The 13,291-nt window shown below is 35.8% G+C and overlaps 1 protein-coding gene across 1 annotated transcript in view; it reads right to left on the bottom strand.

Moving 5' to 3' along the window:
- TENM2 (teneurin transmembrane protein 2) overlaps positions 1-13,291 on the bottom strand; it is a 3,844,234-nt gene that overhangs the window by 3,628,295 nt on the left and 202,648 nt on the right. The gene's annotated exons all lie outside the window — the stretch shown is intronic.

Genomic DNA, 13,291 nt, shown 5'->3' with positions numbered 1-13,291 from the left:
TCTAACAACCAACTAGTCACCTACATAAAACATCTAGGAGACAGGGCTGCTTCTTTCCTCTCCTTCATTCTTTACATCTAGCCAGTCAACAAATGTGGTTAGGTATCTACAATCTGTACCTTTCATCTTATTCCTATGACAATTCAGTATCTCAAAATTTCTCCCATGAATCTCTGCAGTCAACCCTAAAACTTTCTTGATCAGTTTCACTCTTTCCAGGGCCTTGCAAATCATCTCTCTAAATCATACGTCAAAAATGTCTTTCCTCTTTGTAAAGAGTATTGATGACTGGTAGATGGACCACACCATTCTTCTGTTTCCAGGAAATTAGAACATTTTGTGAGTGAAAGGGGCACAGTTACTAATTGTTCTGGAACAATAGGCATAGACTAGGATGTCCAAGACAAACTACCATGTTTGGGCACTACACCCATTAACTAGAAAAATAAAACTAATACATATAATGTGACAAGTAAGTTCCTCGGTTATTTAACTCTTGCCTATCTCTCCAGCAAGATCTCTTACCACTCCCTTAATTTACATTCTTAAGCCAGAATGGTCTACTCTGCTGTCGTGATGAATACTACTTACTCTTTAAGGTTAAGTTCAGATGCCATTTCCTCTAGGGAAATTCTTATTTCTTCAGTCTGGGTCAGCTGCCTCTACCAGGAACTTTCACATTCCCTGTGCATGTGGCTCTAAATTTGGTTTAAAGAGGGTTTATTGTTTTGCTTTTTAATATATATGTATATATATATATATATATATATATATATTTTTTTTTTTTTTTTTTTTTGCTGTACGCGGGCCTCTCACTGTTGTGGCCTCTCCTGTTGCGGAGCACAGGCTCCGGACGCACAGGCTCAGCAGCCATGGCTCACAGGCCCAGCCGCTCCACGGCATGTGGGATCTTCCCGGACCGGGGCACGAACCCGTGTCCCTTGCATCAGCAGGCAGACTCTCAACCACTGTGCCACCAGGGAAGCCCTAATATACATTTTTTGAAGTTTATTAAATGATATTTTAAATTTAAATTTAAAATTTTATTACCTATTATTTTTAATTTTTCTTTATTACACAGAAAAGTTGGAAAAATTTCTTAACATCTAACCTCATTAGTTTGCTTATTTCTAAAATGGGTATAATAAGAGTATGTACATCTTAAAGTCGTGAGCTTGTAATATATATAAATGGATTTGTATACCACTTTGAACTGTTGTTATTTAATAATATCTGTAATTATCTTAATCATTATTGAAAGCATTATTATTACTATAAAATAAAATTTACATAAATTTGCAAGATCAGACCTATTCAGTGTTGCAGGGGACTAAATTTTTTGCTCTACCTCAATTTTATTGAGGGACACTGGGAAAAATTCATCAGAAAAACAAAAACTAAAGTTCAAAGGAAATCCTTATTTTCTTTTCAATGACTTTCATGTGAATAATATATGGTTTGATCAGCATATATTTTACTTAAAAAATGCACCTCTTAAGTTCCATCAGTGAAACAGTATGGAGATTTTAAAACATGTCCATGAATGCCTCCCATTAAAAGTGAGGTCTTTTTCTCCTCCCCTTGAATCTCTTGATTGCCCTGGGTCTGCTTTGATCAATATGGTACAGTGGCAGTGACCCTATGTAATTTCTGAGGCTAAGTGACAAATGTCCATGCACCTGCTGTTTTGTTTGTGAGAACACCTGTTCTTGTTGCAAGTAAGAAGTTTGACTACCTCAAGATAGCCATAGTGAGAGAAGCCCAGGGCACAGGGAGAGGCTCCATGAAGCTGCCCGTAGGCCCAGCTGTGCGCAGCCTTTCAATCTTCCCAGTCCAAGCCTCAGAAATGTGAGTTTAAAAACCTCCCCATAATTCTAGCCTGCAGTCATTTGAATCTCCCCAGCTGAGGTCCCAGACATCATATGGCAAAGACAGACCATTCTCACCGTATCTTGTCCAAACCCCAGACCCACAGAATCCATGAGCATAATTAGTTGTTTTTTATGACACTAAATTTTGGAGTGGTTGGCACATGGCAATAGACAACTGGAACAAATAGTTTTCAAATAAACATGATAACTGATTTCAAGGATTTTTCCTCTTGCTGGGATATTTTCCATTTATCGTGTGCTTTTCCAGTTTAGTGTTGTAGTGTAGTGAGAACGAATCAGATATATGTTACTGGAGTCTTTGTAATGATAAATATAATACTTAAATTCATAGGATTTGGGGGTTAAAAAGATGTCACTATAGCAGCTTAAAACGAAAATTATCGGTTTCAATCATATAACTCATATTTTGTTAATGCATTATAGTTTACAATACACCACCATGTTTCCCCCATTTAATCTTTTTATTCCTGTTAAGCTTGAATTATAATGTTCATTTCACAAGTGAAAACACTCTGAGGATCTCAGAAAATACATAATGGACCTAGGGTGTATGGTAAAAGCCACTGTCAGGATTTAAACTCAGGGCTTCTGCTTCCAAATCTCACTTTTCTTTTACTTCTCACTTTTTTTAATTGGTGAAACTATGCAAGATGACTGAAAGTTCTCTGCTTCCTAAGTGATCTCTTTATTTCTAATTTTGCGTGTTAAGAAATTACAATTCCATAGATCAGCCAGGAGGATCTTTCTAAAGGTACTTTTTTGTATCCTCCCCTGCTTAAAATCTTCTCTAGTCCTCCTATTACACGTGATATAAAAGGCCCTTCACAATCTTTCTCCCACTTCCCTTTTAATCCCAACATTACCATTACTAGCGTGTAGCTCATCTTTCATTTGATACTTTTGGTGAAACAGAAACCTCTCATTCACTTAGAAATTTCATTGATTCATTCATCTGTCCCTTCACTCCACACATATTTGGTGCACGCCTTCTGTTTATGCCAGACCCTGGGGATACCAAACATTTGTCATGTTTCTTGCCCTCAAAGTCTTTCAGTCTTTAATACAAGAAAAGCAAACACGTTTACTACAACCTGTAGGCCTTCATATTTGTGATGCAAAGAAAGACGAGGCAATTGAAATATTAAAGAGGACACCCAACACAGCCTGGGTTGATGGGGAAGGGGCGATCCCGAGAAGGTTTCCTAATAGAGATGATTCAGGCAGAATGGAGCAATACATCACGTTCCAAGACGGAGATGGGGAGAAAGAAACTTGTACGTGGTATTAGAGCTCCATGATTGAGTTAGGGGAAAGAAAGTTTCAGTGTAGGAGTCTGATGACCCATGAGACTGAGACAGAAAGAATGCTAGAGAAGTAGATAGAAGTCAAATCAGTGAGGGGTTTTACACTTAGCTACAACCCATGTGCAACAAACAAATTAACTCATTATGATGAAGTATTTTGTCATACTAAGGGTAAATGTTCACACTGATTATGTCTTCTTTCTGGGCCTTAACTTGTTCCTCTGGAAAGTCTGAGAGCTGGACTTCAGTGGTTTTACATTTTTTATCTCAGAGAATTACTTCTGCACATGGGAATACAACAAATAAAAATAGAGCTGCTATGGCTGAAGCTGGCATGAGAAATCCAGACCATTCCCCTCCATCATAACCACTGGAATAGCCCTAAAGAATATCTTCATCCTCCCTGTTTTAGTAATCCGAAAAGTACGCTTTTCAATCAATTGAACTAGATGATCTCTAGTCTCTAATTTACTTTGAATGTTACTGTACTAAGGTTCTGTTTTTCTCAGTCATTTTTCTTTCTACTAAAAATGTGATGGTGTTTCACAATTCCGTAAGTAAACTTTATAAGTTCCTAATTGACTGGGAAAACAAAGTCAGTTAAACAGTAGCACCAAACACTGTGATAAGAGAAAACTCAAACAACTATTTCAACTGGCCTAGCTACATAGAACTACTATAGAATTTAGAAGCTAAAACAACAATAATTAGTTATTTCTCTCAATTCTGTTTGTTGACTGGACGGTCCATCTGCATACTTCACCTATGCTTACCCAGTTCCCAGGATTCAGCTAGGGGTCAGTGAGGCTAGAAGACCCAGGAGACCTCGTTCACATGTTCGCCAGTTGCTGTGGGCTGTCACTGGGGGCCTCTTCTCCACCTGCCTCTCCTCCTCCATAAGCTCGTCTAGCTGCTTTGCATGGTGACCTCAGGACCACATTCCAAGGTCTCTTAAAACCTAGCCTCAAAAGTCAAATAACATCATTTACACCAGAGTGGTCAGAGCAAGTCACAAGGCCAGCCCAGATTCAAGACTCTACCTTTTTATGGAAGTCACATCACAAAGAAGTATATATACATACCTGTGACTTCCATAAAAAGGAATATATATACACATATATATACTAATTATATATATAGTATATATATAATAATTTATATATATCTAGTCATTTTATAATCTATATTTTATATCTACCATGTAGGCATTCTTATAATGCAACAGTTCCCAGAAAGTGATCGCCCCTACTTTCCTATCTCAAGACAACACTGGTAACCCATACTTCAAAAATTTCAGTAGCTTGTTATAATATAGTTGTCCTCTTTGATTGGTATATTGGAACATAGTGCACTACTGCATGTCTTTGCAGAAATACCCTTATTGAAACAACTCAAGGGAATCTTCTGAATTGAGGAAAAACATTTACATTGGAACAAATTACATTTTACTGAAAACCTAATTGTTACACTGAGAGCTGTACACTGTTGTAATTGCATACTCCTAATTACACACACTGCATTATTTAAAAAGAATGGCATTGTTTATTTGTGATATCCCTTGCTTATTTACACTTGCGTATTTGAGCAAGGAGCAAGGAGTTATTTCTACCACGTGGCTGAGATTGTTATCTGTTCACAAACACAAATTTAATTCGGTAGGGGGAAATGGCTCTCAAACAGGAAGAGAGAAATTTCTCCTGAGGCAAGACATTCTACAATTGTTTCTAAATTTCTGTATAATTAACAAAGCACTTACCATCTGCAGTGATTGACCCATCAGAGCTGCTCATCTGGGATAATTTTGGTGACATTAAAAAAAACTGAATACCCAAAAGCCACATTTGACATAAATGAATTAGCCCATTCTTGTAAATAGAAGTAATACTCAAGATAGAATGTTTTATAAGATGTTGCTAAACATGGATAACCTGAACCATATTAACTCTGGGAGGGCACTTGTCTGAGTCTCAGTGCCTCCATAATGGTAACCTTGTTCTCTCTGCCTTGTGATTTTGATTTTGTAAATGCCACTTGAACTTCAAAGCCAGTAGCCCAGTCAAACCTCTTACTTGTGTATACAGTTGAGTGAATAATTCTTTCTGAATTATAATCACATTTCCTGATTGATGCATCAGGAAAAAAAAAAAAAAGAAGTGGGGCTCAGAAATCCTTTAAAAGCTCAAACAGAAGTTTTACTCTTTTTCCTGTTTTTCATTCTTTGCTAACAATATTCATAAAGTAAAAGTACACTGTATCACAAAGGAAGGTGTTTTACCTTCTCCTACAACAGAATCAGTGCTGTGCATAGTAGGTACTTTGAGTGATCTGATTGTTTTCTTAATACGATGAAAATTAACACATAATTAATCATTGATGTGTTTTTCAGAGAAAAACAAATACAAAAACAAAAAACTCCAGAACAGTCCTGAATAGTAATAGCTCTTCTTGCTACTACTACTCCATTTAAAGGCATTTTGTATAATATGGGGCTGTTCTTTTTATCTCAGGAGCAAGGTAAACAAAATTTTTTAATGGTATAATGTGTGAATGCATCAATTTTCAAGAAACTAAAAGTTCAAAGCAGCCAAGACCACTGGCACAGGAATGTTTAAATTTCTGTGACCAGTAGGGAATAGTCACTTACTACATAGTTCACTAAAATTGTTCCTTTACCTTAATACATAAAAGAAAGAAGAGTCTAACATTTCATCCTATTTCAGAGGAGATTCCCCCTACAGACCAGTAATAAAGTATCCCTACAAGTCCAGTCTGTGCTCCTAGCAGAGATACTTCTAAGTGTGTAAGCTCGTGACTGATCTTTTCTATCTGATGTATTTGAAGTTCATTACTGTAGTAACAAGAACTTAAAAACATAAGAGTTAGCCTTACATATGCCTAAAGCGTCTTACAGTGACTTTGTATGTGTATCCCAAGGATTAAAGTAGACTGTCAGTATATCTTAGGGTAAATGAAAAGGCTCATTTTCAGATAGCTTTGCCATAATATATTACTATCCTATATAGAGCTTTCTTACTTTCACTGGCTTAGATTCCATCTTCTGGAACCATGAAGCTGGGAGTCATTTTTCCTTATAGCTAAAAAAAAAAAAAAAAAAGCAAACAACTTTATCAAATCCTTTATAAATGTCAAAGGTTAAAAAACCTTCAAACAAGATTCATATGTTTGCTTTTTGAATACAGAGTTTTCAGGGATTTTTCATCATGTTATATCTTCTTCTATGGTAGCATTATTAACCAACAAAAATTGTTCAAAAAAGCAAAATTATAAAATATTCTATCATATCACATTGGTGAACCTAAATGAGCCTTATTCCAGCACCAGTCAAGACTTCAACTGTCTTCAGCAAGCACAAGATTCACTAGAAGACTCACCTTAGCAAAGCAGTTTAAAGACATAATATATGTATATATAAATCAATTTTATATCATGCCTCTCTGCATGTTAATTAGCTTGTATTGAATTACACATTTTAAAATTCACTGCAGAGAGGAAGTACCTACCTACTTATTTTTTTTAAAGAAGAAATTGAACAAGGAAATCAGTTCACTTGAATTCTACTTTTGCTTTTCCCCATCTTCTTAATAGACAAGGATCTTATGCTATTTTCTCCTTAGTGCATTTCAACTCAGAAGAAAGTGGGTGGAGTCTCTAGTCCACATTTTCTTAGGAAATCTCAGACCTTCTCGTTGCCCATCTTTGCCCAAATTTATTTAAAAAAAAAAAAACAAAAAACTATCACCCAGCTTAGCATTCTGAGAAACCAAATATATTATTTGGCATATTTCATTCCAGTCTTTTTCTATCCATATATGTATCTATGTGATTTTTTTTTAAACAAGCATAAATTTGTCATAGAGTGGAGAAGAAATCTTAATTATACTGAGTAGTTTGCATCAGTGGAAATGGCCCAGGGAAAAGGGGTGTGGAAAATTAACATCCAAAGTAGAATGTAAGAACATCCAAAGAATATATATAATCTCCCCTGATCTCCTGGTGACAAGCCACTGAAAGAGAAGGCAAGCTCTGTAATTACTTTTAACCCTCATGTGTGTTTATACACATTGCCAAAGATTGGAAGAGCAAAGGGAAAAACAAAGGATTTAGTTGATCCCCACTCTGAGCCATCAGACTGATCCTAGAAAGGTCTGTATGCCATGTCCAGAACGTGCATGTTTGTTTTCACCATGTCGGGTTCTTCCCAGCTCACAATTCTGCAAGTGAAATAGCAACTCAGAGAGGTGAGAAGTCTCTCAGAATAAAAATGAAGATGGTTAGTCAAGGTTATATGAAAATGGCTTTATAAATCCTTAAGAAATGCCCTGGAAGAGAATCCAGTATGTGATCTGCTTTTTAAAGACATGAAGGAATGAGAAAATGATGATTATGCTAAAGTATCTTAAAAGAATTCTTCAGCATTTCTATGGAAAAGCTGAAAGAAGGAAAAAGAACAAATAAAAATGACTGGCGTGACCTAATGATTCATTGCCTATTAGGACAGAACCCATTGACTTATAAGGGAACTACCAACTCTGCTCTTCAGGTTATGAATTTAAATTGAGTGCTAACTGTAATAGACATGATTAAAAATATGTAGAATTAGACATTGTCCAGAATTAGACAATTCTGCTTCCTAGTGAATAGTTCTCTGCCCATCTTCCATGTTCACAGCTTGCCAGGTGAACAAGGACAGAGTTTAAAAGGTTTCATGAGGTTGATCATTATCATTATTTCCAATTAATACTTTGAAGGTGTATGGTACCATGCTGGGTCCTTTTTTTTTTTTTTTTTTTTAAATTTTTTATTTATTTATTTATTTTTTGCGATACGCGGGCCTCTCACTGCTGTGGCCTCTCCCGTTGCGGAGCACAGGCTCCAGATGCGCAGGCCCAGCGGCCATGGCTCACGGGCCCAGCCGCTCCGCGGCACGTGGGATCTTCCCGGACCGGGGCGCGAACCCGCGTCCCCTGCATCGGCAGGCGGACTCTCAAGCACTGCGCCACCAGGGAAGCCCCATGCTGGGTCCTTTAAGAAGCATGATAAAAATTAATTATAGGCCTTGAAGGGACATCAGATACAAAAGGCAAGTAACACCTCAAGTAAAGAAAGACATCATAAATGAATGATTTTAAGAATTTTTGTTCATGTGGGGCTATTTTCATAATTTTCCTTAACTAAACTGTGAAGTAACAAAGAGGGAGGGAAACGGTACATGAAGGGAAAGGAGGGGGGAAAAAACAAAACAGAGCAGAAAAGAATGAGTTGGAAATCACTATTCACTAAAAAAAAAAAAGAAGGAAATATCACTTAAGAATGTTTGTATTGTGGGTTACAGAAATTTAATTAAAATTGGCTTAAAGAAAAACAAAGAGGAATTTATTGGCTCAGATAAATGTCAAATGGCAGCCTCATGTACAACTTGAGCCAGAACTTCAAGCAATGTCACTGGGGTGGAATTTTACTCTCTTTCATTGTTTACCTTTGTTTCCTCTGTCTTCATTCCATAGCAACAGAGTTGCCCGCCCATCTCCAGCCTATTATCACCTCAGGCTCCAAAGCATGAATAAAGCATTATGCTAAGGAAAGGAAGCCAGAGGCGACAGGATGTTTCTTTTCTCCTATCTGTACACCTGTTGCATTTGCTCTTCTGGGATCACTTGCTATCCCTGAATCAATGGCTTCTGTAATGTAATTGTCTGAACGGCCAGCCCTAAGCAGAATACCACTCTTGGAGACACTAGTGGGATTCAGAGCTCTCAATTTGTATGGACTAAGAGTTGGGAAGGAGCTTTGATAAAAATAAGTGGGAATGAATGGTAACAACAAAAAACAAAATAAAACAAACAAAAAGAGAAAATGTCCACTATAAGAAGAATAAGAGTAAAAGAAAGAAAGGACAAGGTCAAGATGAGCCCCTTGCATTAAACTTTATCTTGTATTTTATAACTAACAGAATAAAATTGTAACATCAAAACCACTAACTTTGCCGTTGCCAGACCCCCAAACCCTCTGCAGAATGACTAGTGAATTACAGTCACTTAACTCAATAGATTAGAATTGTCAAATTCTTTTTAAAAAATCACTTTCATTGTGCTAAGGCTCTTAAACATTAGCCTAGCTCCACGGTACGGAATACGCTTTTTGTATTTGTGTTGGAGAATTGTATGCAGTCAGTGCTCACTGAGACATCTGGACATAGAGTAAGAGGTTTAGACACTGGGACCAGAGTGGAACAGAAAAAGGAGCACAACAAAATTCTCAAGAAGCATCAGGAATCCAGTATCCTCATGATATAAGCAAAGAAGTCTGCTCACTAATGTCTAAATAGGGAAAGAAACTAACTTTTATTGAAGGTCTAGCATATGCTGCACATTTTTACTACCTCATATCCTCTAATCCTCACGGAGATTTTATGAGGTAAGAGATTAAATTCCACTTTTACAACTTGGAAAAAAAAAAAGAGAGAGAGAGACTCACAGTTAATAAAAACTTTCCAAATGTACTACTACTGGTAAATCCCAGGACTGGGCTTTGAACCCATGTCCATATCATCATAAGACTCGGTTTAGAGAACTTCAAATTCTCTCCCTCTGTGGAGTAATTTCATCAGGTGCATGAAGCTGAGAGTTTCTCCTACCTCCTACTCCCTGTCCCTGCATCCACCCTCTACACCAGGTAGGGAGATGGGAGGTAGCAAATGAGGTGGTTTTAGTGGCAAAGGAGTTCTGGGTGGTAAGTGGAGAATATAGAGTTTTAAAGAGGATTTTAGGAAGTTTTATCTCATGGCTACATCTCCCTTTGATACTTCAGTAAAATATTCATTACCTCTTAATGCATTTTGGAATTGAATCTGGTCCATAGTTGTTTTCAAGTCCTGCTTGCAATGAAGGTGGGAAGATAATCATAACTGGGTTAGGTTTAAAAGAGGAAGCGGTTCTTCAAAAAGCTATTGGAACTGTTTTTCAGAGTAATTTATTTTGAAGGTGTAATGATGAATATTTGTAATAAGGCCATCACTGCTTCACAAAGATATATCGCGGATAAATAAAAAAGAGAAAACTTTGTATAAGAAATAACATTTAACATTTTAAATAATAAAAAGCTCATACATTGGCCATCTCAAAAAAGAAATTATTGGCTATATATCCAGGTAGCTTTCTCATATTGAAATACTGTGTTCCAATTGGTAGCAGGAATGTGACCAATTGTGTTCCCACTCTTTGTAAGAAGGATTTTTGTCTATAATTTACATTTGCCTACAGGGATATTTCTACTTTGTTTGCTTAATCTCATATATATATATATATATATATATATATATATATATATATATATAGTGCTCCGAGGATAATCCAAAGACAATAATGAAAAACTGAAGATATTTACCAGTAGCAATCTTAGTGCTACAGTATTTAGCATGTACTAGGTGGCAACTATTATTTACCATTTCAGGGAGAATTTTCTCAGTTAACAGTCAAAAGTTAGCCAAGAAACTTTTCAAAAGTCAGAGCATCATTCAGAGGTAAAATTAGAAACGGAATATAGATTTCCTGAGAATTGTACCACTCTTACTTGTTTTTCTGATGGCACATTTTTTTCCTTCCATAAAAATCTGAGTAACTTATCTTAATTCTTTATAATTTTATGCTTTTTTTCTCTCTTTGCGAACTTTTATATAATAGTTGTAAAAACTAGTTAAGTATTTACTTAAAATCCATCATAGACATGAAATGAGATAAGGAATATTGTATGGAGTGGGACCAATGATTCCTTCCACATAATGCTCTCTCAAATAATTCTGCAAAGAAAGATTTTTTTTCTTATATCCAGGTGAATGATGTATGTTTCCAACATTACATGAATAATATATTATGGCTCAATCAGTCATTAAATTTCATACATGCTTCCTGTTAATTTTTAGAGGCTTTTGGTAAAAGTGAAATTTTACTTGTTAGCTCTGCTATTAGAAGAAAACAAAGTGTAATACTTTTTATTGTTTTTCCTTGTTTTTGTTTTAAAGCATGAGGTAGTGCAATGCTGCTTGGAACTAAAATGAAGTTCTTATCACTTTACTAGCTTTCTGATACTGAGCATATGATGTAACATCTTTAGGGATGGGAGTCCATAACATCAAATCTTTTAAAGGCAGGACATGAAAGCCAAGTAAACTCTCTAGCTCCAAGATCTAGTGAAGAAATTATTAGCTGAATGTCTGTTTGCAACTTTAACTGTTTGTACATTTGTCATCAGTGATATGTTGATTACAAATACTTCATAATTTTTGTACATAGGATATCAAAAATAATTGCAAGCACCTGAATAAAATAGAAACAGACAATAAGTAGTAACAAATTACCGAACTGAGAAACTGTCACTTGTATCAAAAATACACTTATTGTAACTTTCTTAAAGAATGAACCTTGAAGATATAAAATATGTCATCCTAAATACCTGACAATTAACTCATATTCCTCTTCACTGTTACTTCTCTTCAATTATAAATTCCAAGAGATCAAAATTCCATTGCCTACATATGATGGAATGACAGCAAGGATAAGTAGCTATTATGTTTTCCGGTGATGACTTAGCCACACATAAAAGTGTTCATTTTCAGTCTTATTTATTTAGAGAATGTTGACTCAAAACTTCTTTCTCTTTTCTTCCACAAACTAGTCTATTAAAATGTTTGAAATTTTAAAAATATATCCTGGTATTCATGGATTTCAAACTTTAATATTCAATTAAACTTGCATAGCTGTGGATATAAAAAGTGCTCAATTATTTTAAATGTGATTTGCTGCTTAAAGTTTTTTACATATGTAGTACATCTTCATATGAACATGTACTTTCCTCAGAACACCTTGATCTTCAGTTGTTAGGAAAACAAAATTACCTAATGTCAAATAGCAGGACAATATTAAATGGAAATAGATTTCCAAAATAAATCTCCATCTTTTCTTTCTTATTTGTAATTTATTTTCACTGAATTTCATAATAAACATGCTGTGTGAGTAGTTGCTCATGTGTCAAAAGAAAATAACTGAATATCAGCTTAATCTTACTTAGTAATGCAAATAAGCCTCTTTGAAATCCTTTCAGTAGGAAGCATTTAAAACTTGGTTTTCCCACTTTGTTTTTCTAAGAGAAAACGTCTATTTGCAAATGATTGTCATTAATCTATATTCTGGGCCAGTGATCAAAATGCCTCTTGGGTGAGAAATGGATAGATCTATAAATTTAACTAATAACCAAACTTTCCTGATGGCCTAATTTTTCCTTAAACATTTCAGCTTCAATGGATAGTATTATTTGCCCATTTTCAGAAATCACTGGGACAGATTCAGTCCTGGGCTTTCTGCCAGGACAATGGCCAGAGCTGTCCCTCAAAAGTTAGAAGCGGAGAGAACATTTACTGCTCTTTATTTGGAAGTTATTGCTGTAGAATTGAGTCCACTCTCCTTATTGTAATCAACAACAATCTGACTGCCCCAGCATGTTTGTTAAAGGGAAAAAGATAGTAGACAAGGGGCAGAAGGTGGAATGCTGGCAAATATCTACATGTAATGGTAGGTATAAGATAAGGGACTAGCAAAGGGATGGAGTGAAAGATCCAGAAAGCAGCTAAGAACTCAAGATAAAGCCATTAAATAAACGAATATCCCATACCATTACAAGTGGAAGAAGGCTGAAGATTAAAATACTATTAAATATTTAAGTGCTGTTGATTCTTTTTAAAAGACTGGAAGATGTAAAAACCCTGATTTTCCTACTAAGCATTAATCCCCCTTATTTTGGTAATATACACCCAATATTTCTTTTGAGGAAACCACCTATCCTTCATTTTAACCCTTATAACTCAGGTTCAGCTGACCTCACACCTCAGCTTCAGGTAAAAATGGGTTCCTGAACAATAGATGAGAATTCTAGAATTTACCCTGAAACCACTGGGAAAATGGAGTGTTACATCTTCGATAACTAGTAGCTACTCAACAGATGGCAGCTGGTGTTTTATAATCAGTAACTTTTTTTTTCTATTCACTCAAATAATGATTTACTGACATAATTGACACTTTTTAC

This window comes from Kogia breviceps, chromosome 4 (genome assembly GCF_026419965.1).
Source record: "Kogia breviceps isolate mKogBre1 chromosome 4, mKogBre1 haplotype 1, whole genome shotgun sequence".
Lineage (NCBI taxonomy): Eukaryota > Metazoa > Chordata > Mammalia > Artiodactyla > Physeteridae > Kogia > Kogia breviceps.
Note: the sequence above shows the minus strand (reverse complement) of the source record. Positions and strands in the feature narration are given on the sequence as shown.